At 46.3% G+C, this 16,861-nt stretch overlaps 55 non-coding genes across 55 annotated transcripts; 19 read left to right on the top strand and 36 right to left on the bottom strand.

Annotated features, from left to right (window-relative positions):
* Positions 1-111: 111 nt before the first annotated feature.
* On the top strand, positions 112-183 carry TRNAE-CUC (transfer RNA glutamic acid (anticodon CUC)). The gene has a single exon. It is a non-coding gene; the product is annotated as a tRNA-Glu (tRNA).
* A 126-nt stretch (positions 184-309) lies between these two features.
* On the bottom strand, positions 310-381 carry TRNAH-GUG (transfer RNA histidin (anticodon GUG)). The gene has a single exon. It is a non-coding gene; the product is annotated as a tRNA-His (tRNA).
* An 8-nt stretch (positions 382-389) lies between these two features.
* On the bottom strand, positions 390-462 carry TRNAR-ACG (transfer RNA arginine (anticodon ACG)). The gene has a single exon. It is a non-coding gene; the product is annotated as a tRNA-Arg (tRNA).
* A 218-nt stretch (positions 463-680) lies between these two features.
* Positions 681-753, bottom strand: TRNAM-CAU (transfer RNA methionine (anticodon CAU)). Its single transcript has one exon. It is a non-coding gene; the product is annotated as a tRNA-Met (tRNA).
* Positions 754-1,468: 715 nt separating this feature from the next.
* Positions 1,469-1,541, bottom strand: TRNAR-ACG (transfer RNA arginine (anticodon ACG)). Its single transcript has one exon. It is a non-coding gene; the product is annotated as a tRNA-Arg (tRNA).
* Positions 1,542-1,759: 218 nt separating this feature from the next.
* TRNAM-CAU (transfer RNA methionine (anticodon CAU)) lies at positions 1,760-1,832 on the bottom strand. The gene has a single exon. It is a non-coding gene; the product is annotated as a tRNA-Met (tRNA).
* A 623-nt stretch (positions 1,833-2,455) lies between these two features.
* On the bottom strand, positions 2,456-2,527 carry TRNAH-GUG (transfer RNA histidin (anticodon GUG)). Its single transcript has one exon. It is a non-coding gene; the product is annotated as a tRNA-His (tRNA).
* Positions 2,528-2,535: 8 nt separating this feature from the next.
* On the bottom strand, positions 2,536-2,608 carry TRNAR-ACG (transfer RNA arginine (anticodon ACG)). The gene has a single exon. It is a non-coding gene; the product is annotated as a tRNA-Arg (tRNA).
* Positions 2,609-2,826: 218 nt separating this feature from the next.
* TRNAM-CAU (transfer RNA methionine (anticodon CAU)) lies at positions 2,827-2,899 on the bottom strand. The gene has a single exon. It is a non-coding gene; the product is annotated as a tRNA-Met (tRNA).
* Positions 2,900-3,049: 150 nt separating this feature from the next.
* On the top strand, positions 3,050-3,121 carry TRNAE-UUC (transfer RNA glutamic acid (anticodon UUC)). Its single transcript has one exon. It is a non-coding gene; the product is annotated as a tRNA-Glu (tRNA).
* A 215-nt stretch (positions 3,122-3,336) lies between these two features.
* Positions 3,337-3,408, top strand: TRNAE-CUC (transfer RNA glutamic acid (anticodon CUC)). Its single transcript has one exon. It is a non-coding gene; the product is annotated as a tRNA-Glu (tRNA).
* Positions 3,409-3,534: 126 nt separating this feature from the next.
* TRNAH-GUG (transfer RNA histidin (anticodon GUG)) lies at positions 3,535-3,606 on the bottom strand. Its single transcript has one exon. It is a non-coding gene; the product is annotated as a tRNA-His (tRNA).
* An 8-nt stretch (positions 3,607-3,614) lies between these two features.
* Positions 3,615-3,687, bottom strand: TRNAR-ACG (transfer RNA arginine (anticodon ACG)). Its single transcript has one exon. It is a non-coding gene; the product is annotated as a tRNA-Arg (tRNA).
* Positions 3,688-3,905: 218 nt separating this feature from the next.
* On the bottom strand, positions 3,906-3,978 carry TRNAM-CAU (transfer RNA methionine (anticodon CAU)). The gene has a single exon. It is a non-coding gene; the product is annotated as a tRNA-Met (tRNA).
* Positions 3,979-4,601: 623 nt separating this feature from the next.
* TRNAH-GUG (transfer RNA histidin (anticodon GUG)) lies at positions 4,602-4,673 on the bottom strand. Its single transcript has one exon. It is a non-coding gene; the product is annotated as a tRNA-His (tRNA).
* Positions 4,674-4,681: 8 nt separating this feature from the next.
* TRNAR-ACG (transfer RNA arginine (anticodon ACG)) lies at positions 4,682-4,754 on the bottom strand. The gene has a single exon. It is a non-coding gene; the product is annotated as a tRNA-Arg (tRNA).
* A 218-nt stretch (positions 4,755-4,972) lies between these two features.
* Positions 4,973-5,045, bottom strand: TRNAM-CAU (transfer RNA methionine (anticodon CAU)). The gene has a single exon. It is a non-coding gene; the product is annotated as a tRNA-Met (tRNA).
* Positions 5,046-5,194: 149 nt separating this feature from the next.
* TRNAE-UUC (transfer RNA glutamic acid (anticodon UUC)) lies at positions 5,195-5,266 on the top strand. Its single transcript has one exon. It is a non-coding gene; the product is annotated as a tRNA-Glu (tRNA).
* Positions 5,267-5,481: 215 nt separating this feature from the next.
* Positions 5,482-5,553, top strand: TRNAE-CUC (transfer RNA glutamic acid (anticodon CUC)). The gene has a single exon. It is a non-coding gene; the product is annotated as a tRNA-Glu (tRNA).
* A 206-nt stretch (positions 5,554-5,759) lies between these two features.
* TRNAR-ACG (transfer RNA arginine (anticodon ACG)) lies at positions 5,760-5,832 on the bottom strand. Its single transcript has one exon. It is a non-coding gene; the product is annotated as a tRNA-Arg (tRNA).
* Positions 5,833-6,050: 218 nt separating this feature from the next.
* TRNAM-CAU (transfer RNA methionine (anticodon CAU)) lies at positions 6,051-6,123 on the bottom strand. The gene has a single exon. It is a non-coding gene; the product is annotated as a tRNA-Met (tRNA).
* Positions 6,124-6,746: 623 nt separating this feature from the next.
* TRNAH-GUG (transfer RNA histidin (anticodon GUG)) lies at positions 6,747-6,818 on the bottom strand. Its single transcript has one exon. It is a non-coding gene; the product is annotated as a tRNA-His (tRNA).
* An 8-nt stretch (positions 6,819-6,826) lies between these two features.
* TRNAR-ACG (transfer RNA arginine (anticodon ACG)) lies at positions 6,827-6,899 on the bottom strand. Its single transcript has one exon. It is a non-coding gene; the product is annotated as a tRNA-Arg (tRNA).
* Positions 6,900-7,117: 218 nt separating this feature from the next.
* Positions 7,118-7,190, bottom strand: TRNAM-CAU (transfer RNA methionine (anticodon CAU)). Its single transcript has one exon. It is a non-coding gene; the product is annotated as a tRNA-Met (tRNA).
* A 150-nt stretch (positions 7,191-7,340) lies between these two features.
* TRNAE-UUC (transfer RNA glutamic acid (anticodon UUC)) lies at positions 7,341-7,412 on the top strand. The gene has a single exon. It is a non-coding gene; the product is annotated as a tRNA-Glu (tRNA).
* A 215-nt stretch (positions 7,413-7,627) lies between these two features.
* TRNAE-CUC (transfer RNA glutamic acid (anticodon CUC)) lies at positions 7,628-7,699 on the top strand. Its single transcript has one exon. It is a non-coding gene; the product is annotated as a tRNA-Glu (tRNA).
* A 126-nt stretch (positions 7,700-7,825) lies between these two features.
* TRNAH-GUG (transfer RNA histidin (anticodon GUG)) lies at positions 7,826-7,897 on the bottom strand. The gene has a single exon. It is a non-coding gene; the product is annotated as a tRNA-His (tRNA).
* An 8-nt stretch (positions 7,898-7,905) lies between these two features.
* On the bottom strand, positions 7,906-7,978 carry TRNAR-ACG (transfer RNA arginine (anticodon ACG)). Its single transcript has one exon. It is a non-coding gene; the product is annotated as a tRNA-Arg (tRNA).
* A 218-nt stretch (positions 7,979-8,196) lies between these two features.
* TRNAM-CAU (transfer RNA methionine (anticodon CAU)) lies at positions 8,197-8,269 on the bottom strand. Its single transcript has one exon. It is a non-coding gene; the product is annotated as a tRNA-Met (tRNA).
* Positions 8,270-8,896: 627 nt separating this feature from the next.
* On the bottom strand, positions 8,897-8,968 carry TRNAH-GUG (transfer RNA histidin (anticodon GUG)). Its single transcript has one exon. It is a non-coding gene; the product is annotated as a tRNA-His (tRNA).
* An 8-nt stretch (positions 8,969-8,976) lies between these two features.
* Positions 8,977-9,049, bottom strand: TRNAR-ACG (transfer RNA arginine (anticodon ACG)). Its single transcript has one exon. It is a non-coding gene; the product is annotated as a tRNA-Arg (tRNA).
* A 218-nt stretch (positions 9,050-9,267) lies between these two features.
* Positions 9,268-9,340, bottom strand: TRNAM-CAU (transfer RNA methionine (anticodon CAU)). The gene has a single exon. It is a non-coding gene; the product is annotated as a tRNA-Met (tRNA).
* A 149-nt stretch (positions 9,341-9,489) lies between these two features.
* On the top strand, positions 9,490-9,561 carry TRNAE-UUC (transfer RNA glutamic acid (anticodon UUC)). The gene has a single exon. It is a non-coding gene; the product is annotated as a tRNA-Glu (tRNA).
* A 413-nt stretch (positions 9,562-9,974) lies between these two features.
* TRNAH-GUG (transfer RNA histidin (anticodon GUG)) lies at positions 9,975-10,046 on the bottom strand. Its single transcript has one exon. It is a non-coding gene; the product is annotated as a tRNA-His (tRNA).
* Positions 10,047-10,054: 8 nt separating this feature from the next.
* Positions 10,055-10,127, bottom strand: TRNAR-ACG (transfer RNA arginine (anticodon ACG)). The gene has a single exon. It is a non-coding gene; the product is annotated as a tRNA-Arg (tRNA).
* Positions 10,128-10,556: 429 nt separating this feature from the next.
* Positions 10,557-10,628, top strand: TRNAE-UUC (transfer RNA glutamic acid (anticodon UUC)). Its single transcript has one exon. It is a non-coding gene; the product is annotated as a tRNA-Glu (tRNA).
* Positions 10,629-11,042: 414 nt separating this feature from the next.
* On the bottom strand, positions 11,043-11,114 carry TRNAH-GUG (transfer RNA histidin (anticodon GUG)). Its single transcript has one exon. It is a non-coding gene; the product is annotated as a tRNA-His (tRNA).
* An 8-nt stretch (positions 11,115-11,122) lies between these two features.
* Positions 11,123-11,195, bottom strand: TRNAR-ACG (transfer RNA arginine (anticodon ACG)). Its single transcript has one exon. It is a non-coding gene; the product is annotated as a tRNA-Arg (tRNA).
* A 218-nt stretch (positions 11,196-11,413) lies between these two features.
* On the bottom strand, positions 11,414-11,486 carry TRNAM-CAU (transfer RNA methionine (anticodon CAU)). Its single transcript has one exon. It is a non-coding gene; the product is annotated as a tRNA-Met (tRNA).
* Positions 11,487-11,628: 142 nt separating this feature from the next.
* On the top strand, positions 11,629-11,700 carry TRNAE-UUC (transfer RNA glutamic acid (anticodon UUC)). Its single transcript has one exon. It is a non-coding gene; the product is annotated as a tRNA-Glu (tRNA).
* Positions 11,701-11,915: 215 nt separating this feature from the next.
* Positions 11,916-11,987, top strand: TRNAE-CUC (transfer RNA glutamic acid (anticodon CUC)). The gene has a single exon. It is a non-coding gene; the product is annotated as a tRNA-Glu (tRNA).
* A 206-nt stretch (positions 11,988-12,193) lies between these two features.
* Positions 12,194-12,266, bottom strand: TRNAR-ACG (transfer RNA arginine (anticodon ACG)). Its single transcript has one exon. It is a non-coding gene; the product is annotated as a tRNA-Arg (tRNA).
* Positions 12,267-12,696: 430 nt separating this feature from the next.
* TRNAE-UUC (transfer RNA glutamic acid (anticodon UUC)) lies at positions 12,697-12,768 on the top strand. The gene has a single exon. It is a non-coding gene; the product is annotated as a tRNA-Glu (tRNA).
* A 215-nt stretch (positions 12,769-12,983) lies between these two features.
* Positions 12,984-13,055, top strand: TRNAE-CUC (transfer RNA glutamic acid (anticodon CUC)). Its single transcript has one exon. It is a non-coding gene; the product is annotated as a tRNA-Glu (tRNA).
* A 126-nt stretch (positions 13,056-13,181) lies between these two features.
* TRNAH-GUG (transfer RNA histidin (anticodon GUG)) lies at positions 13,182-13,253 on the bottom strand. The gene has a single exon. It is a non-coding gene; the product is annotated as a tRNA-His (tRNA).
* An 8-nt stretch (positions 13,254-13,261) lies between these two features.
* On the bottom strand, positions 13,262-13,334 carry TRNAR-ACG (transfer RNA arginine (anticodon ACG)). The gene has a single exon. It is a non-coding gene; the product is annotated as a tRNA-Arg (tRNA).
* Positions 13,335-13,765: 431 nt separating this feature from the next.
* On the top strand, positions 13,766-13,837 carry TRNAE-UUC (transfer RNA glutamic acid (anticodon UUC)). The gene has a single exon. It is a non-coding gene; the product is annotated as a tRNA-Glu (tRNA).
* Positions 13,838-14,052: 215 nt separating this feature from the next.
* Positions 14,053-14,124, top strand: TRNAE-CUC (transfer RNA glutamic acid (anticodon CUC)). Its single transcript has one exon. It is a non-coding gene; the product is annotated as a tRNA-Glu (tRNA).
* Positions 14,125-14,330: 206 nt separating this feature from the next.
* Positions 14,331-14,403, bottom strand: TRNAR-ACG (transfer RNA arginine (anticodon ACG)). The gene has a single exon. It is a non-coding gene; the product is annotated as a tRNA-Arg (tRNA).
* A 429-nt stretch (positions 14,404-14,832) lies between these two features.
* TRNAE-UUC (transfer RNA glutamic acid (anticodon UUC)) lies at positions 14,833-14,904 on the top strand. The gene has a single exon. It is a non-coding gene; the product is annotated as a tRNA-Glu (tRNA).
* A 215-nt stretch (positions 14,905-15,119) lies between these two features.
* On the top strand, positions 15,120-15,191 carry TRNAE-CUC (transfer RNA glutamic acid (anticodon CUC)). The gene has a single exon. It is a non-coding gene; the product is annotated as a tRNA-Glu (tRNA).
* A 126-nt stretch (positions 15,192-15,317) lies between these two features.
* TRNAH-GUG (transfer RNA histidin (anticodon GUG)) lies at positions 15,318-15,389 on the bottom strand. Its single transcript has one exon. It is a non-coding gene; the product is annotated as a tRNA-His (tRNA).
* An 8-nt stretch (positions 15,390-15,397) lies between these two features.
* On the bottom strand, positions 15,398-15,470 carry TRNAR-ACG (transfer RNA arginine (anticodon ACG)). Its single transcript has one exon. It is a non-coding gene; the product is annotated as a tRNA-Arg (tRNA).
* A 431-nt stretch (positions 15,471-15,901) lies between these two features.
* On the top strand, positions 15,902-15,973 carry TRNAE-UUC (transfer RNA glutamic acid (anticodon UUC)). The gene has a single exon. It is a non-coding gene; the product is annotated as a tRNA-Glu (tRNA).
* Positions 15,974-16,188: 215 nt separating this feature from the next.
* TRNAE-CUC (transfer RNA glutamic acid (anticodon CUC)) lies at positions 16,189-16,260 on the top strand. The gene has a single exon. It is a non-coding gene; the product is annotated as a tRNA-Glu (tRNA).
* The last annotated feature ends 601 nt before the right edge of the window (positions 16,261-16,861 follow it).

The raw sequence follows: 16,861 nt of genomic DNA, 5'->3' as shown, positions 1-16,861 counted from the left end.
TAACGAGGCCTCTTGCAAGTGGTTGTTGATGCCATCCATGCTTAAAAATGAGTTTTCAAATCATGAAACTGATTTTTTTTCTACTTATTACTGAAAAAGGGTCTCAGCAGTTCCCATATGGTCTAGCGGTTAGGATTCCTGGTTCTCACCCAGGCGGCCCGGGTTCGACTCCCGGTATGGGAATGAGCATTTTCCTAAGCTTGCAACTACATCGAAAGACCCTCTGAATTAAGATAGCGCTCAAAAAGTTCATAAAAGTATCATTCAGGCTTGCCGTCTACAAGAGCACCTTTGCTTTTTCATCAAGAATGCCGTGACCCGGATTCGAACCGGGGTTGCTGCGGCCACAACGCAGAGTACTAACCACTATACGATCACGGCGACATTCACGAGCCAGGTAGGAGTCGAACCTACAATCTTCTGATCCGTAGTCAGACGCGTTATCCATTGCGCCACTGGCCCTGTGTGAGAGGTTGCCACTAATCATGCTCCCCATTTTGGACTTTTGCTACGCTCGCAGCCATATTCAAAGACCTCAACACGGTTGCTTTTAGCCCCTAGCCAAAACCCTTCTGCCTTGTTTGCTACCTTTCCATATTATCCAGTATCGTTTCGGTATTGAATGGCAAAGAGCAGTGCCTATCCAGTTAAGGCGGAGGGAAAAAACAAGGATAGATCCATGCCCCGTGTGAGGATCGAACTCACGACCTTCAGATTATGAGACTGACGCGCTACCTACTGCGCTAACGAGGCATCTTACGTGTGATTGGTTGTTGCCGTCCAGAGATAAGATGGAATTGGAATTCTGTAAGCACAAAACTTCTTTTTTTTTTTTTTTTTAATATGTACATGTATATATCTACATATATTGGAAAGTTTAAAGCAAGCTGTGAAAGCAACTTTTCCCATATGGTCTAGCGGTTAGGATTCCTGGTTTTCACCCAGGCGGCCTGGGTTCGACTCCCGGTATGGGAATGAGTGTTTTGCTAAGCTTGTGCCTGCATTCAAAGGCCTGCACCTTTCTTGCAGAATTAAGCGGCTTAGTTTGCAGATGCTCTTGGCAGCCAAAAATGCTGCGCTAACGAGGCCACTTGCAAGTGGTTGTTGATGCCATCCATGCTTAAAAATGAGTTTTCAAATCATGAAACTGATTTTTTTTCTACTTATTACTGAAAAAGGGTCTCAGCGGTTCCCATATGGTCTAGCGGTTAGGATTCCTGGTTCTCACCAAGGCGGCCTGGGTTCGACTCCCGGTATGGGAATGAGCATTTTCCTAAGCTTGCAACTACATCGAAAGACCCTCTGAATTAAGATAGCGCTCAAAAAGTTCATAAAAGTATCATTCAGGCTTGCCGTCTACAAGAGCACCTTTGCTTTTTCATCAAGAATGCCATGACCCGGATTCGAACCGGGGTTGCTGCGGGCACAACGCAGAGTACTAACCACTATACGATCACGGCGACATTCACGAGCCAGGTAGGAGTCGAACCTACAATCTTCTGATCCGTAGTCAGACGCGTTATCCATTGCGCCACTGGCCCTGTGTGAGAGGTTGCCACTAATCATGCTCCCCATTTTGGACTTTTGCTACGCTCGCAGCCATATTCAAAGACCTCAACACGGTTGCTTTTAGCCCCTAGCCAAAACCCTTCTGCCTTGTTTGCTACCTTTCCATATTATCCAGTATCGTTTCGGTATTGAATGGCAAAGAGCAGTGCCTATCCAGTTAAGGCGGAGGGAAAAAACAAGGATAGATCCATGCCCCGTGTGAGGATCGAACTCACGACCTTCAGATTATGAGACTGACGCGCTACCTACTGCGCTAACGAGGCATCTTGCGTGTGATTGGTTGTTGCCGTCCAGAGATAAGATGGAATTCTGTAAGCACAAAACTTCTTTTTTTTTTTAATATGTACATGTATATATCTACATATATTGGAAAGTTTAAAGCAAGCTGTGAAAGCAACTTTTCCCATATGGTCTAGCGGTTAGGATTCCTGGTTTTCACCCAGGCGGCCTGGGTTCGACTCCCGGTATGGGAATGAGTGTTTTGCTAAGCTTGTGCCTGCATTCAAAGGCCTGCACCTTTCTTGCAGAATTAAGCGGCTTAGTTTGCAGATGCTCTTGGCAGCCAAAAATGCTGCGCTAACGAGGCCACTTGCAAGTGGTTGTTGATGCCATCCATGCTTAAAAATGAGTTTTCAAATCATGAAACTGATTTTTTTTCTACTTATTACTGAAAAAGGGTCTCAGCGGTTCCCATATGGTCTAGCGGTTAGGATTCCTGGTTCTCACCAAGGCGGCCCGGGTTCGACTCCCGGTATGGGAATGAGCATTTTCCTAAGCTTGCAACTACATCGAAAGACCCTCTGAATTAAGATAGCGCTCAAAAAGTTCATAAAAGTATCATTCAGGCTTGCCGTCTACAAGAGCACCTTTGCTTTTTCATCAAGAATGCCGTGACCCGGATTCGAACCGGGGTTGCTGCGGCCACAACGCAGAGTACTAACCACTATACGATCACGGCGACATTCACGAGCCAGGTAGGAGTCGAACCTACAATCTTCTGATCCGTAGTCAGACGCGTTATCCATTGCGCCACTGGCCCTGTGTGAGAGGTTGCCACTAATCATGCTCCCCATTTTGGACTTTTGCTACGCTCGCAGCCATATTCAAAGACCTCAACACGGTTGCTTTTAGCCCCTAGCCAAAACCCTTCTGCCTTGTTTGCTACCTTTCCATATTATCCAGTATCGTTTCGGTATTGAATGGCAAAGAGCAGTGCCTATCCAGTTAAGGCGGAGGGAAAAAACAAGGATAGATCCATGCCCCGTGTGAGGATCGAACTCACGACCTTCAGATTATGAGACTGACGCGCTACCTACTGCGCTAACGAGGCATCTTACGTGTGATTGGTTGTTGCCGTCCAGAGATAAGATGGAATTGGAATTCTGTAAGCACAAAACTTCTTTTTTTTTTTTTTTTTAATATGTACATGTATATATCTACATATATTGGAAAGTTTAAAGCAAGCTGTGAAAGCAGCTTTTCCCATATGGTCTAGCGGTTAGGATTCCTGGTTTTCACCCAGGCGGCCCGGGTTCGACTCCCGGTATGGGAATGAGTGTTTTGCTAAGCTTGTGCCTGCATTCAAAGGCCTGCACCTTTCTTGCAGAATTAAGCGGCTTAGTTTGCAGATGCTCTTGGCAGCCAAAAATGCTGCGCTAACGAGGCCACTTGCAAGTGGTTGTTGATGCCATCCATGCTTAAAAATGAGTTTTCAAATCATGAAACTGATTTTTTTTCTACTTATTACTGAAAAAGGGTCTCAGCGGTTCCCATATGGTCTAGCGGTTAGGATTCCTGGTTCTCACCCAGGCGGCCCGGGTTCGACTCCCGGTATGGGAATGAGCATTTTCCTAAGCTTGCAACTACATCGAAAGACCCTCTGAATTAAGATAGCGCTCAAAAAGTTCATAAAAGTATCATTCAGGCTTGCCGTCTACAAGAGCACCTTTGCTTTTTCATCAAGAATGCCGTGACCCGGATTCGAACCGGGGTTGCTGCGGCCACAACGCAGAGTACTAACCACTATACGATCACGGCGACATTCACGAGCCAGGTAGGAGTCGAACCTACAATCTTCTGATCCGTAGTCAGACGCGTTATCCATTGCGCCACTGGCCCTGTGTGAGAGGTTGCCACTAATCATGCTCCCCATTTTGGACTTTTGCTACGCTCGCAGCCATATTCAAAGACCTCAACACGGTTGCTTTTAGCCCCTAGCCAAAACCCTTCTGCCTTGTTTGCTACCTTTCCATATTATCCAGTATCGTTTCGGTATTGAATGGCAAAGAGCAGTGCCTATCCAGTTAAGGCGGAGGGAAAAAACAAGGATAGATCCATGCCCCGTGTGAGGATCGAACTCACGACCTTCAGATTATGAGACTGACGCGCTACCTACTGCGCTAACGAGGCATCTTGCGTGTGATTGGTTGTTGCCGTCCAGAGATAAGATGGAATTCTGTAAGCACAAAACTTCTTTTTTTTTTTAATATGTACATGTATATATCTACATATATTGGAAAGTTTAAAGCAAGCTGTGAAAGCAACTTTTCCCATATGGTCTAGCGGTTAGGATTCCTGGTTTTCACCCAGGCGGCCTGGGTTCGACTCCCGGTATGGGAATGAGTGTTTTGCTAAGCTTGTGCCTGCATTCAAAGGCCTGCACCTTTCTTGCAGAATTAAGCGGCTTAGTTTGCAGATGCTCTTGGCAGCCAAAAATGCTGCGCTAACGAGGCCACTTGCAAGTGGTTGTTGATGCCATCCATGCTTAAAAATGAGTTTTCAAATCATGAAACTGATTTTTTTTCTACTTATTACTGAAAAAGGGTCTCAGCGGTTCCCATATGGTCTAGCGGTTAGGATTCCTGGTTCTCACCAAGGCGGCCCGGGTTCGACTCCCGGTATGGGAATGAGCATTTTCCTAAGCTTGCAACTACATCGAAAGACCCTCTGAATTAAGATAGCGCTCAAAAAGTTCATAAAAGTATCATTCAGGCTTGCCGTCTACAAGAGCACCTTTGCTTTTTCATCAAGAATGCCGTGACCCGGATTCGAACCGGGGTTGCTGCGGCCACAACGCAGAGTACTAACCACTATACGATCACGGCGACATTCACGAGCCAGGTAGGAGTCGAACCTACAATCTTCTGATCCGTAGTCAGACGCGTTATCCATTGCGCCACTGGCCCTGTGTGAGAGGTTGCCACTAATCATGCTCCCCATTTTGGACTTTTGCTACGCTCGCAGCCATATTCAAAGACCTCAACACGGTTGCTTTTAGCCCCTAGCCAAAACCCTTCTGCCTTGTTTGCTACCTTTCCATATTATCCAGTATCGTTTCGGTATTGAATGGCAAAGAGCAGTGCCTATCCAGTTAAGGCGGAGGGAAAAAACAAGGATAGATCCATGCCCCGTGTGAGGATCGAACTCACGACCTTCAGATTATGAGACTGACGCGCTACCTACTGCGCTAACGAGGCATCTTACGTGTGATTGGTTGTTGCCGTCCAGAGATAAGATGGAATTGGAATTCTGTAAGCACAAAACTTCTTTTTTTTTTTTTTTTAATATGTACATGTATATATCTACATATATTGGAAAGTTTAAAGCAAGCTGTGAAAGCAGCTTTTCCCATATGGTCTAGCGGTTAGGATTCCTGGTTTTCACCCAGGCGGCCCGGGTTCGACTCCCGGTATGGGAATGAGTGTTTTGCTAAGCTTGTGCCTGCATTCAAAGGCCTGCACCTTTCTTGCAGAATTAAGCGGCTTAGTTTGCAGATGCTCTTGGCAGCCAAAAATGCTGCGCTAACGAGGCCACTTGCAAGTGGTTGTTGATGCCATCCATGCTTAAAAATGAGTTTTCAAATCATGAAACTGATTTTTTTTCTACTTATTACTGAAAAAGGGTCTCAGCGGTTCCCATATGGTCTAGCGGTTAGGATTCCTGGTTCTCACCCAGGCGGCCCGGGTTCGACTCCCGGTATGGGAATGAGCATTTTCCTAAGCTTGCAACTACATCGAAAGACCCTCTGAATTAAGATAGCGCTCAAAAAGTTCATAAAAGTATCATTCAGGCTTGCCGTCTACAAGAGCACCTTTGCTTTTTCATCAAGAATGCCGTGACCCGGATTCGAACCGGGGTTGCTGCGGGCACAACGCAGAGTACTAACCACTATACGATCACGGCGACATTCACGAGCCAGGTAGGAGTCGAACCTACAATCTTCTGATCCGTAGTCAGACGCGTTATCCATTGCGCCACTGGCCCTGTGTGAGAGGTTGCCACTAATCATGCTCCCCATTTTGGACTTTTGCTACGCTCGCAGCCATATTCAAAAACCTCAACACGGTTGCTTTTAGCCCCTAGCCAAAACCCTTCTGCCTTGTTTGCTACCTTTCCATATTATCCAGTATCGTTTCGGTATTGAATGGCAAAGAGCAGTGCCTATCCAGTTAAGGCGGAGGGAAAAAACAAGGATAGATCCATGCCCCGTGTGAGGATCGAACTCACGACCTTCAGATTATGAGACTGACGCGCTACCTACTGCGCTAACGAGGCATCTTGCGTGTGATTGGTTGTTGCCGTCCAGAGATAAGATGGAATTCTGTAAGCACAAAACTTCTTTTTTTTTTTAATATGTACATGTATATATCTACATATATTGGAAAGTTTAAAGCAAGCTGTGAAAGCAACTTTTCCCATATGGTCTAGCGGTTAGGATTCCTGGTTTTCACCCAGGCGGCCTGGGTTCGACTCCCGGTATGGGAATGAGTGTTTTGCTAAGCTTGTGCCTGCATTCAAAGGCCTGCACCTTTCTTGCAGAATTAAGCGGCTTAGTTTGCAGATGCTCTTGGCAGCCAAAAATGCTGCGCTAACGAGGCCACTTGCAAGTGGTTGTTGATGCCATCCATGCTTAAAAATGAGTTTTCAAATCATGAAACTGATTTTTTTTCTACTTATTACTGAAAAAGGGTCTCAGCGGTTCCCATATGGTCTAGCGGTTAGGATTCCTGGTTCTCACCAAGGCGGCCCGGGTTCGACTCCCGGTATGGGAATGAGCATTTTCCTAAGCTTGCAACTACATCGAAAGACCCTCTGAATTAAGATAGCGCTCAAAAAGTTCATAAAAGTATCATTCAGGCTTGCCGTCTACAAGAGCACCTTTGCTTTTTCATCAAGAATGCCGTGACCCGGATTCGAACCGGGGTTGCTGCGGCCACAACGCAGAGTACTAACCACTATACGATCACGGCGACATTCACGAGCCAGGTAGGAGTCGAACCTACAATCTTCTGATCCGTAGTCAGACGCGTTATCCATTGCGCCACTGGCCCTGTGTGAGAGGTTGCCACTAATCATGCTCCCCATTTTGGACTTTTGCTACGCTCGCAGCCATATTCAAAGACCTCAACACGGTTGCTTTTAGCCCCTAGCCAAAACCCTTCTGCCTTGTTTGCTACCTTTCCATATTATCCAGTATCGTTTCGGTATTGAATGGCAAAGAGCAGTGCCTATCCAGTTAAGGCGGAGGGAAAAAACAAGGATAGATCCATGCCCCGTGTGAGGATCGAACTCACGACCTTCAGATTATGAGACTGACGCGCTACCTACTGCGCTAACGAGGCATCTTACGTGTGATTGGTTGTTGCCGTCCAGAGATAAGATGGAATTGGAATTCTGTAAGCACAAAACTTCTTTTTTTTTTTTTTTTTAATATGTACATGTATATATCTACATATATTGGAAAGTTTAAAGCAAGCTGTGAAAGCAGCTTTTCCCATATGGTCTAGCGGTTAGGATTCCTGGTTTTCACCCAGGCGGCCCGGGTTCGACTCCCGGTATGGGAATGAGTGTTTTGCTAAGCTTGTGCCTGCATTCAAAGGCCTGCACCTTTCTTGCAGAATTAAGCGGCTTAGTTTGCAGATGCTCTTGGCAGCCAAAAATGCTGCGCTAACGAGGCCACTTGCAAGTGGTTGTTGATGCCATCCATGCTTAAAAATGAGTTTTCAAATCATGAAACTGATTTTTTTTCTACTTATTACTGAAAAAGGGTCTCAGCGGTTCCCATATGGTCTAGCGGTTAGGATTCCTGGTTCTCACCCAGGCGGCCCGGGTTCGACTCCCGGTATGGGAATGAGCATTTTCCTAAGCTTGCAACTACATCGAAAGACCCTCTGAATTAAGATAGCGCTCAAAAAGTTCATAAAAGTATCATTCAGGCTTGCCGTCTACAAGAGCACCTTTGCTTTTTCATCAAGAATGCCGTGACCCGGATTCGAACCGGGGTTGCTGCGGCCACAACGCAGAGTACTAACCACTATACGATCACGGCGACATTCACGAGCCAGGTAGGAGTCGAACCTACAATCTTCTGATCCGTAGTCAGACGCGTTATCCATTGCGCCACTGGCCCTGTGTGAGAGGTTGCCACTAATCATGCTCCCCATTTTGGACTTTTGCTACGCTCGCAGCCATATTCAAAGACCTCAACACGGTTGCTTTTAGCCCCTAGCCAAAACCCTTCTGCCTTGTTTGCTACCTTTCCATATTATCCAGTATCGTTTCGGTATTGAATGGCAAAGAGCAGTGCCTATCCAGTTAAGGCGGAGGGAAAAAACAAGGATAGATCCATGCCCCGTGTGAGGATCGAACTCACGACCTTCAGATTATGAGACTGACGCGCTACCTACTGCGCTAACGAGGCATCTTGCGTGTGATTGGTTGTTGCCGTCCAGAGATAAGATGGAATTCTGTAAGCACAAAACTTCTTTTTTTTTTTTTTTAATATGTACATGTATATATCTACATATATTGGAAAGTTTAAAGCAAGCTGTGAAAGCAACTTTTCCCATATGGTCTAGCGGTTAGGATTCCTGGTTTTCACCCAGGCGGCCTGGGTTCGACTCCCGGTATGGGAATGAGTGTTTTGCTAAGCTTGTGCCTGCATTCAAAGGCCTGCACCTTTCTTGCAGAATTAAGCGGCTTAGTTTGCAGATGCTCTTGGCAGCCAAAAATGCTGCGCTAACGAGGCCACTTGCAAGTGGTTGTTGATGCCATCCATGCTTAAAAATGAGTTTTCAAATCATGAAACTGATTTTTTTTCTACTTATTACTGAAAAAGGGTCTCAGCGGTTCCCATATGGTCTAGCGGTTAGGATTCCTGGTTCTCACCAAGGCGGCCCGGGTTCGACTCCCGGTATGGGAATGAGCATTTTCCTAAGCTTGCAACTACATCGAAAGACCCTCTGAATTAAGATAGCGCTCAAAAAGTTCATAAAAGTATCATTCAGGCTTGCCGTCTACAAGAGCACCTTTGCTTTTTCATCAAGAATGCCGTGACCCGGATTCGAACCGGGGTTGCTGCGGCCACAACGCAGAGTACTAACCACTATACGATCACGGCGACATTCACGAGCCAGGTAGGAGTCGAACCTACAATCTTCTGATCCGTAGTCAGACGCGTTATCCATTGCGCCACTGGCCCTGTGTGAGAGGTTGCCACTAATCATGCTCCCCATTTTGGACTTTTGCTACGCTCGCAGCCATATTCAAAGACCTCAACACGGTTGCTTTTAGCCCCTAGCCAAAACCCTTCTGCCTTGTTTGCTACCTTTCCATATTATCCAGTATCGTTTCGGTATTGAATGGCAAAGAGCAGTGCCTATCCAGTTAAGGCGGAGGGAAAAAACAAGGATAGATCCATGCCCCGTGTGAGGATCGAACTCACGACCTTCAGATTATGAGACTGACGCGCTACCTACTGCGCTAACGAGGCATCTTACGTGTGATTGGTTGTTGCCGTCCAGAGATAAGATGGAATTGGAATTCTGTAAGCACAAAACTTCTTTTTTTTTTTTTTTTAATATGTACATGTATATATCTACATATATTGGAAAGTTTAAAGCAAGCTGTGAAAGCAGCTTTTCCCATATGGTCTAGCGGTTAGGATTCCTGGTTTTCACCCAGGCGGCCCGGGTTCGACTCCCGGTATGGGAATGAGTGTTTTGCTAAGCTTGTGCCTGCATTCAAAGGCCTGCACCTTTCTTGCAGAATTAAGCGGCTTAGTTTGCAGATGCTCTTGGCAGCCAAAAATGCTGCGCTAACGAGGCCACTTGCAAGTGGTTGTTGATGCCATCCATGCTTAAAAATGAGTTTTCAAATCATGAAACTGATTTTTTTTCTACTTATTACTGAAAAAGGGTCTCAGCGGTTCCCATATGGTCTAGCGGTTAGGATTCCTGGTTCTCACCCAGGCGTCCCGGGTTCGACTCCCGGTATGGGAATGAGCATTTTCCTAAGCTTGCAACTACATCGAAAGACCCTCTGAATTAAGATAGCGCTCAAAAAGTTCATAAAAGTATCATTCAGGCTTGCCGTCTACAAGAGCACCTTTGCTTTTTCATCAAGAATGCCGTGACCCGGATTCGAACCGGGGTTGCTGCGGCCACAACGCAGAGTACTAACCACTATACGATCACGGCGACATTCACGAGCCAGGTAGGAGTCGAACCTACAATCTTCTGATCCGTAGTCAGACGCGTTATCCATTGCGCCACTGGCCCTGTGTGAGAGGTTGCCACTAATCATGCTCCCCATTTTGGACTTTTGCTACGCTCGCAGCCATATTCAAAGACCTCAACACGGTTGCTTTTAGCCCCTAGCCAAAACCCTTCTGCCTTGTTTGCTACCTTTCCATATTATCCAGTATCGTTTCGGTATTGAATGGCAAAGAGCAGTGCCTATCCAGTTAAGGCGGAGGGAAAAAACAAGGATAGATCCATGCCCCGTGTGAGGATCGAACTCACGACCTTCAGATTATGAGACTGATGCGCTACCTACTGCGCTAACGAGGCATCTTGCGTGTGATTGGTTGTTGCCGTCCAGAGATAAGATGGAATTCTGTAAGCACAAAACTTCTTTTTTTTTTTAATATGTACATGTATATATCTACATATATTGGAAAGTTTAAAGCAAGCTGTGAAAGCAACTTTTCCCATATGGTCTAGCGGTTAGGATTCCTGGTTTTCACCCAGGCGGCCCGGGTTCGACTCCCGGTATGGGAATGAGTGTTTTGCTAAGCTTGTGCCTGCATTCAAAGGCCTGCACCTTTCTTGCAGAATTAAGCGGCTTAGTTTGCAGATGCTCTTGGCAGCCAAAAATGCTGCGCTAACGAGGCCACTTGCAAGTGGTTGTTGATGCCATCCATGCTTAAAAATGAGTTTTCAAATCATGAAACTGATTTTTTTTCTACTTATTACTGAAAAAAGGGTCTCAGCGGTTCCCATATGGTCTAGCGGTTAGGATTCCTGGTTCTCACCCAGGCGGCCCGGGTTCGACTCCTGGTATGGGAATGAGCATTTTCCTAAGCTTGCAACTACATCGAAAGACCCTCTGAATTAAGATAGCGCTCAAAAAGTTCATAAAAGTATCATTCAGGCTTGCCGTCTACAAGAGCACCTTTGCTTTTTCATCAAGAATGCCGTGACCCGGATTCGAACCGGGGTTGCTGCGGCCACAACGCAGAGTACTAACCACTATACGATCACGGCGACATTCACGAGCCAGGTAGGAGTCGAACCTACAATCTTCTGATCCGTAGTCAGACGCGTTATCCATTGCGCCACTGGCCCTGTGTGAGAGGTTGCCACTAATCATGCTCCCCATTTTGGACTTTTGCTACGCTCGCAGCCATATTCAAAGACCTCAACACGGTTGCTTTTAGCCCCTAGCCAAAACCCTTCTGCCTTGTTTGCTACCTTTCCATATTATCCAGTATCGTTTCGGTATTGAATGGCAAAGAGCAGTGCCTATCCAGTTAAGGCGGAGGGAAAAAACAAGGATAGATCCATGCCCCGTGTGAGGATCGAACTCACGACCTTCAGATTATGAGACTGACGCGCTACCTACTGCGCTAACGAGGCATCTTGCGTGTGATTGGTTGTTGCCGTCCAGAGATAAGATGGAATTCTGTAAGCACAAAACTTCTTTTTTTTTTTTTTTAATATGTACATGTATATATCTACATATATTGGAAAGTTTAAAGCAAGCTGTGAAAGCAACTTTTCCCATATGGTCTAGCGGTTAGGATTCCTGGTTTTCACCCAGGCGGCCCGGGTTCGACTCCCGGTATGGGAATGAGTGTTTTGCTAAGCTTGTGCCTGCATTCAAAGGCCTGCACCTTTCTTGCAGAATTAAGCGGCTTAGTTTGCAGATGCTCTTGGCAGCCAAAAATGCTGCGCTAACGAGGCCACTTGCAAGTGGTTGTTGATGCCATCCATGCTTAAAAATGAGTTTTCAAATCATGAAACTGATTTTTTTTCTACTTATTACTGAAAAAGGGTCTCAGCGGTTCCCATATGGTCTAGCGGTTAGGATTCCTGGTTCTCACCCAGGCGGCCCGGGTTCGACTCCCGGTATGGGAATGAGCACTTTCCTAAGCTTGCAACTACATCGAAAGACCCTCTGAATTAAGATAGCGCTCAAAAAGTTCATAAAAGTATCTTTCAGGCTTGCCGTCTACAAGAGCACCTTTGCTTTTTCATCAAGAATGCCGTGACCCAGATTCGAACCGGGGTTGCTGCGGCCACAACGCAGAGTACTAACCACTATACGATCACGGCAACATTCACGAGCCAGGTAGGAGTCGAACCTACAATCTTCTGATCCGTAGTCAGACGCGTTATCCATTGCGCCACTGGCCCTGTGTGAGAGGTTGCCACTAATCATGCTCCCCATTTTGGACTTTTGCTACGCTCGCAGCCATATTCAAAGACCTCAACACGGTTGCTTTTAGCCCCTAGCCAAAACCCTTCTGCCTTGTTTGCTACCTTTCCATATTATCCAGTATCGTTTCGGTATTGAATGGCAAAGAGCAGTGCCTATCCAGTTAAGGCGGAGGGAAAAAACAAGGATAGATCCATGCCCCGTGTGAGGATCGAACTCACGACCTTCAGATTATGAGACTGATGCGCTACCTACTGCGCTAACGAGGCATCTTGCATGTGATTGGTTGTTGCCGTCCAGAGATAAGATGGAATTCTGTAAGCACAAAACTTCTTTTTTTTTTTTAATATGTACATGTATATATCTACATATATTGGAAAGTTTAAAGCAAGCTGTGAAAGCAACTTTTCCCATATGGTCTAGCGGTTAGGATTCCTGGTTTTCACCCAGGCGGCCCGGGTTCGACTCCCGGTATGGGAATGAGTGTTTTGCTAAGCTTGTGCCTGCATTCAAAGGCCTGCACCTTTCTTGCAGAATTAAGCGGCTTAGTTTGCAGATGCTCTTGGCAGCCAAAAATGCTGCGCTAACGAGGCCACTTGCAAGTGGTTGTTGATGCCATCCATGCTTAAAAATGAGTTTTCAAATCATGAAACTGATTTTTTTTCTACTTATTACTGAAAAAGGGTCTCAGCGGTTCCCATATGGTCTAGCGGTTAGGATTCCTGGTTCTCACCCAGGCGGCCCGGGTTCGACTCCCGGTATGGGAATGAGCATTTTCCTAAGCTTGCAACTACATCGAAAGACCCTCTGAATTAAGATAGCGCTCAAAAAGTTCATAAAAGTATCATTCAGGCTTGCCGTCTACAAGAGCACCTTTGCTTTTTCATCAAGAATGCCGTGACCCGGATTCGAACCGGGGTTGCTGCGGCCACAACGCAGAGTACTAACCACTATACGATCACGGCGACATTCACGAGCCAGGTAGGAGTCGAACCTACAATCTTCTGATCCGTAGTCAGACGCGTTATCCATTGCGCCACTGGCCCTGTGTGAGAGGTTGCCACTAATCATGCTCCCCATTTTGGACTTTTGCTACGCTCGCAGCCATATTCAAAGACCTCAACACGGTTGCTTTTAGCCCCTAGCCAAAACCCTTCTGCCTTGTTTGCTACCTTTCCATATTATCCAGTATCGTTTCGGTATTGAATGGCAAAGAGCAGTGCCTATCCAGTTAAGGCGGAGGGAAAAAACAAGGATAGATCCATGCCCCGTGTGAGGATCGAACTCACGACCTTCAGATTATGAGACTGATGCGCTACCTACTGCGCTAACGAGGCATCTTGCGTGTGATTGGTTGTTGCCGTCCAGAGATAAGATGGAATTCTGTAAGCACAAAACTTCTTTTTTTTTTTTTAATATGTACATGTATATATCTACATATATTGGAAAGTTTAAAGCAAGCTGTGAAAGCAACTTTTCCCATATGGTCTAGCGGTTAGGATTCCTGGTTTTCACCCAGGTGGCCCGGGTTCGACTCCCGGTATGGGAATGAGTGTTTTGCTAAGCTTGTGCCTGCATTCAAAGGCCTGCACCTTTCTTGCAGAATTAAGCGGCTTAGTTTGCAGATGCTCTTGGCAGCCAAAAATGCTGCGCTAACGAGGCCACTTGCAAGTGGTTGTTGATGCCATCCATGCTTAAAAATGAGTTTTCAAATCATGAAACTGATTTTTTTTCTACTTATTACTGAAAAAGGGTCTCAGCGGTTCCCATATGGTCTAGCGGTTAGGATTCCTGGTTCTCACCCAGGCGGCCCGGGTTCGACTCCCGGTATGGGAATGAGCATTTTCCTAAGCTTGCAACTACATCGAAAGACCCTCTGAATTAAGATAGCGCTCAAAAAGTTCATAAAAGTATCATTCAGGCTTGCCGTCTACAAGAGCACCTTTGCTTTTTCATCAAGAATGCCGTGACCCGGATTCGAACCGGGGTTGCTGCGGCCACAACGCAGAGTACTAACCACTATACGATCACGGTGACATTCACGAGCCAGGTAGGAGTCGAACCTACAATCTTCTGATCCGTAGTCAGACGCGTTATCCATTGCGCCACTGGCCCTGTGTGAGAGGTTGCCACTAATCATGCTCCCCATTTTGGACTTTTGCTACGCTCGCAGCCATATTCAAAGACCTCAACACGGTTGCTTTTAGCCCCTAGCCAAAACCCTTCTGCCTTGTTTGCTACCTTTCCATATTATCCAGTATCGTTTCGGTATTGAATGGCAAAGAGCAGTGCCTATCCAGTTAAGGCGGAGGGAAAAAACAAGGATAGATCCATGCCCCGTGTGAGGATCGAACTCACGACCTTCAGATTATGAGACTGACGCGCTACCTACTGCGCTAATGAGCATCTTGCGTGTGATTGGTTGTTGCCGTCCAGAGATAAGATGGAATTCTGTAAGCACAAAACTTCTTTTTTTTTTTTAATATGTACATGTATATATCTACATATATTGGAAAGTTTAAAGCAAGCTGTGAAAGCAACTTTTCCCATATGGTCTAGCGGTTAGGATTCCTGGTTTTCACCCAGGCGGCCCGGGTTCGACTCCCGGTATGGGAATGAGTGTTTTGCTAAGCTTGTGCCTGCATTCAAAGGCCTACACCTTTCTTGCAGAATTAAGCGGCTTAGTTTGCAGATGCTCTTGGCAGCCAAAAATGCTGCGCTAACGAGGCCACTTGCAAGTGGTTGTTGATGCCATCCATGCTTAAAAATGAGTTTTCAAATCATGAAACTGATTTTTTTTCTACTTATTACTGAAAAAGGGTCTCAGCGGTTCCCATATGGTCTAGCGGTTAGGATTCCTGGTTCTCACCCAGGCGGCCCGGGTTCGACTCCCGGTATGGGAATGAGCATTTTCCTAAGCTTGCAACTACATCGAAAGACCCTCTGAATTAAGATAGCGCTCAAAAAGTTCATAAAAGTATCATTCAGGCTTGCCGTCTACAAGAGCACCTTTGCTTTTTCATCAAGAATGCCGTGACCCGGATTCGAACCGGGGTTGCTGCGGCCACAACGCAGAGTACTAACCACTATACGATCACGGCGACATTCACGAGCCAGGTAGGAGTCGAACCTACAATCTTCTGATCCGTAGTCAGACGCGTTATCCATTGCGCCACTGGCCCTGTGTGAGAGGTTGCCACTAATCATGCTCCCCATTTTGGACTTTTGCTACGCTCGCAGCCATATTCAAAGACCTCAACACGGTTGCTTTTAGCCCCTAGCCAAAACCCTTCTGCCTTGTTTGCTACCTTTCCATATTATCCAGTATCGTTTCGGTATTGAATGGCAAAGAGCAGTGCCTATCCAGTTAAGGCGGAGGGAAAAAACAAGGATAGATCCATGCCCCGTGTGAGGATCGAACTCACGACCTTCAGATTATGAGACTGATGCGCTACCTACTGCGCTAACGAGGCATCTTGCGTGTGATTGGTTGTTGCCGTCCAGAGATAAGATGGAATTCTGTAAGCACAAAACTTCTTTTTTTTTTTTTAATATGTACATGTATATATCTACATATATTGGAAAGTTTAAAGCAAGCTGTGAAAGCAACTTTTCCCATATGGTCTAGCGGTTAGGATTCCTGGTTTTCACCCAGGTGGCCCGGGTTCGACTCCCGGTATGGGAATGAGTGTTTTGCTAAGCTTGTGCCTGCATTCAAAGGCCTGCACCTTTCTTGCAGAATTAAGCGGCTTAGTTTGCAGATGCTCTTGGCAGCCAAAAATGCTGCGCTAACGAGGCCACTTGCAAGTGGTTGTTGATGCCATCCATGCTTAAAAATGAGTTTTCAAATCATGAAACTGATTTTTTTTCTACTTATTACTGAAAAAGGGTCTCAGCGGTTCCCATATGGTCTAGCGGTTAGGATTCCTGGTTCTCACCCAGGCGGCCCGGGTTCGACTCCCGGTATGGGAATGAGCATTTTCCTAAGCTTGCAACTACATCGAAAGACCCTCTGAATTAAGATAGCGCTCAAAAAGTTCATAAAAGTATCATTCAGGCTTGCCGTCTACAAGAGCACCTTTGCTTTTTCATCAAGAATGCCGTGACCCGGATTCGAACCGGGGTTGCTGCGGCCACAACGCAGAGTACTAACCACTATACGATCACGGTGACATTCACGAGCCAGGTAGGAGTCAAACCTACAATCTTCTGATCCGTAGTCAGACGCGTTATCCATTGCGCCACTGGCCCTGTGTGAGAGGTTGCCACTAATCATGCTCCCCATTTTGGACTTTTGCTACGCTCGCAGCCATATTCAAAGACCTCAACACGGTTGCTTTTAGCCCCTAGCCAAAACCCTTCTGCCTTGTTTGCTACCTTTCCATATTATCCAGTATCGTTTCGGTATTGAATGGCAAAGAGCAGTGCCTATCCAGTTAAGGCGGAGGGAAAAAACAAGGATAGATCCATGCCCCGTGTGAGGATCGAACTCACGACCTTCAGATTATGAGACTGACGCGCTACCTACTGCGCTAATGAGGCATCTTGCGTGTGATTGGTTGTTGCCGTCCAG

This window comes from Eleutherodactylus coqui, chromosome 2 (genome assembly GCF_035609145.1).
Source record: "Eleutherodactylus coqui strain aEleCoq1 chromosome 2, aEleCoq1.hap1, whole genome shotgun sequence".
Taxonomy (NCBI): domain Eukaryota; kingdom Metazoa; phylum Chordata; class Amphibia; order Anura; family Eleutherodactylidae; genus Eleutherodactylus; species Eleutherodactylus coqui.
This window is presented reverse-complemented; position numbering and strand designations above follow the sequence as displayed.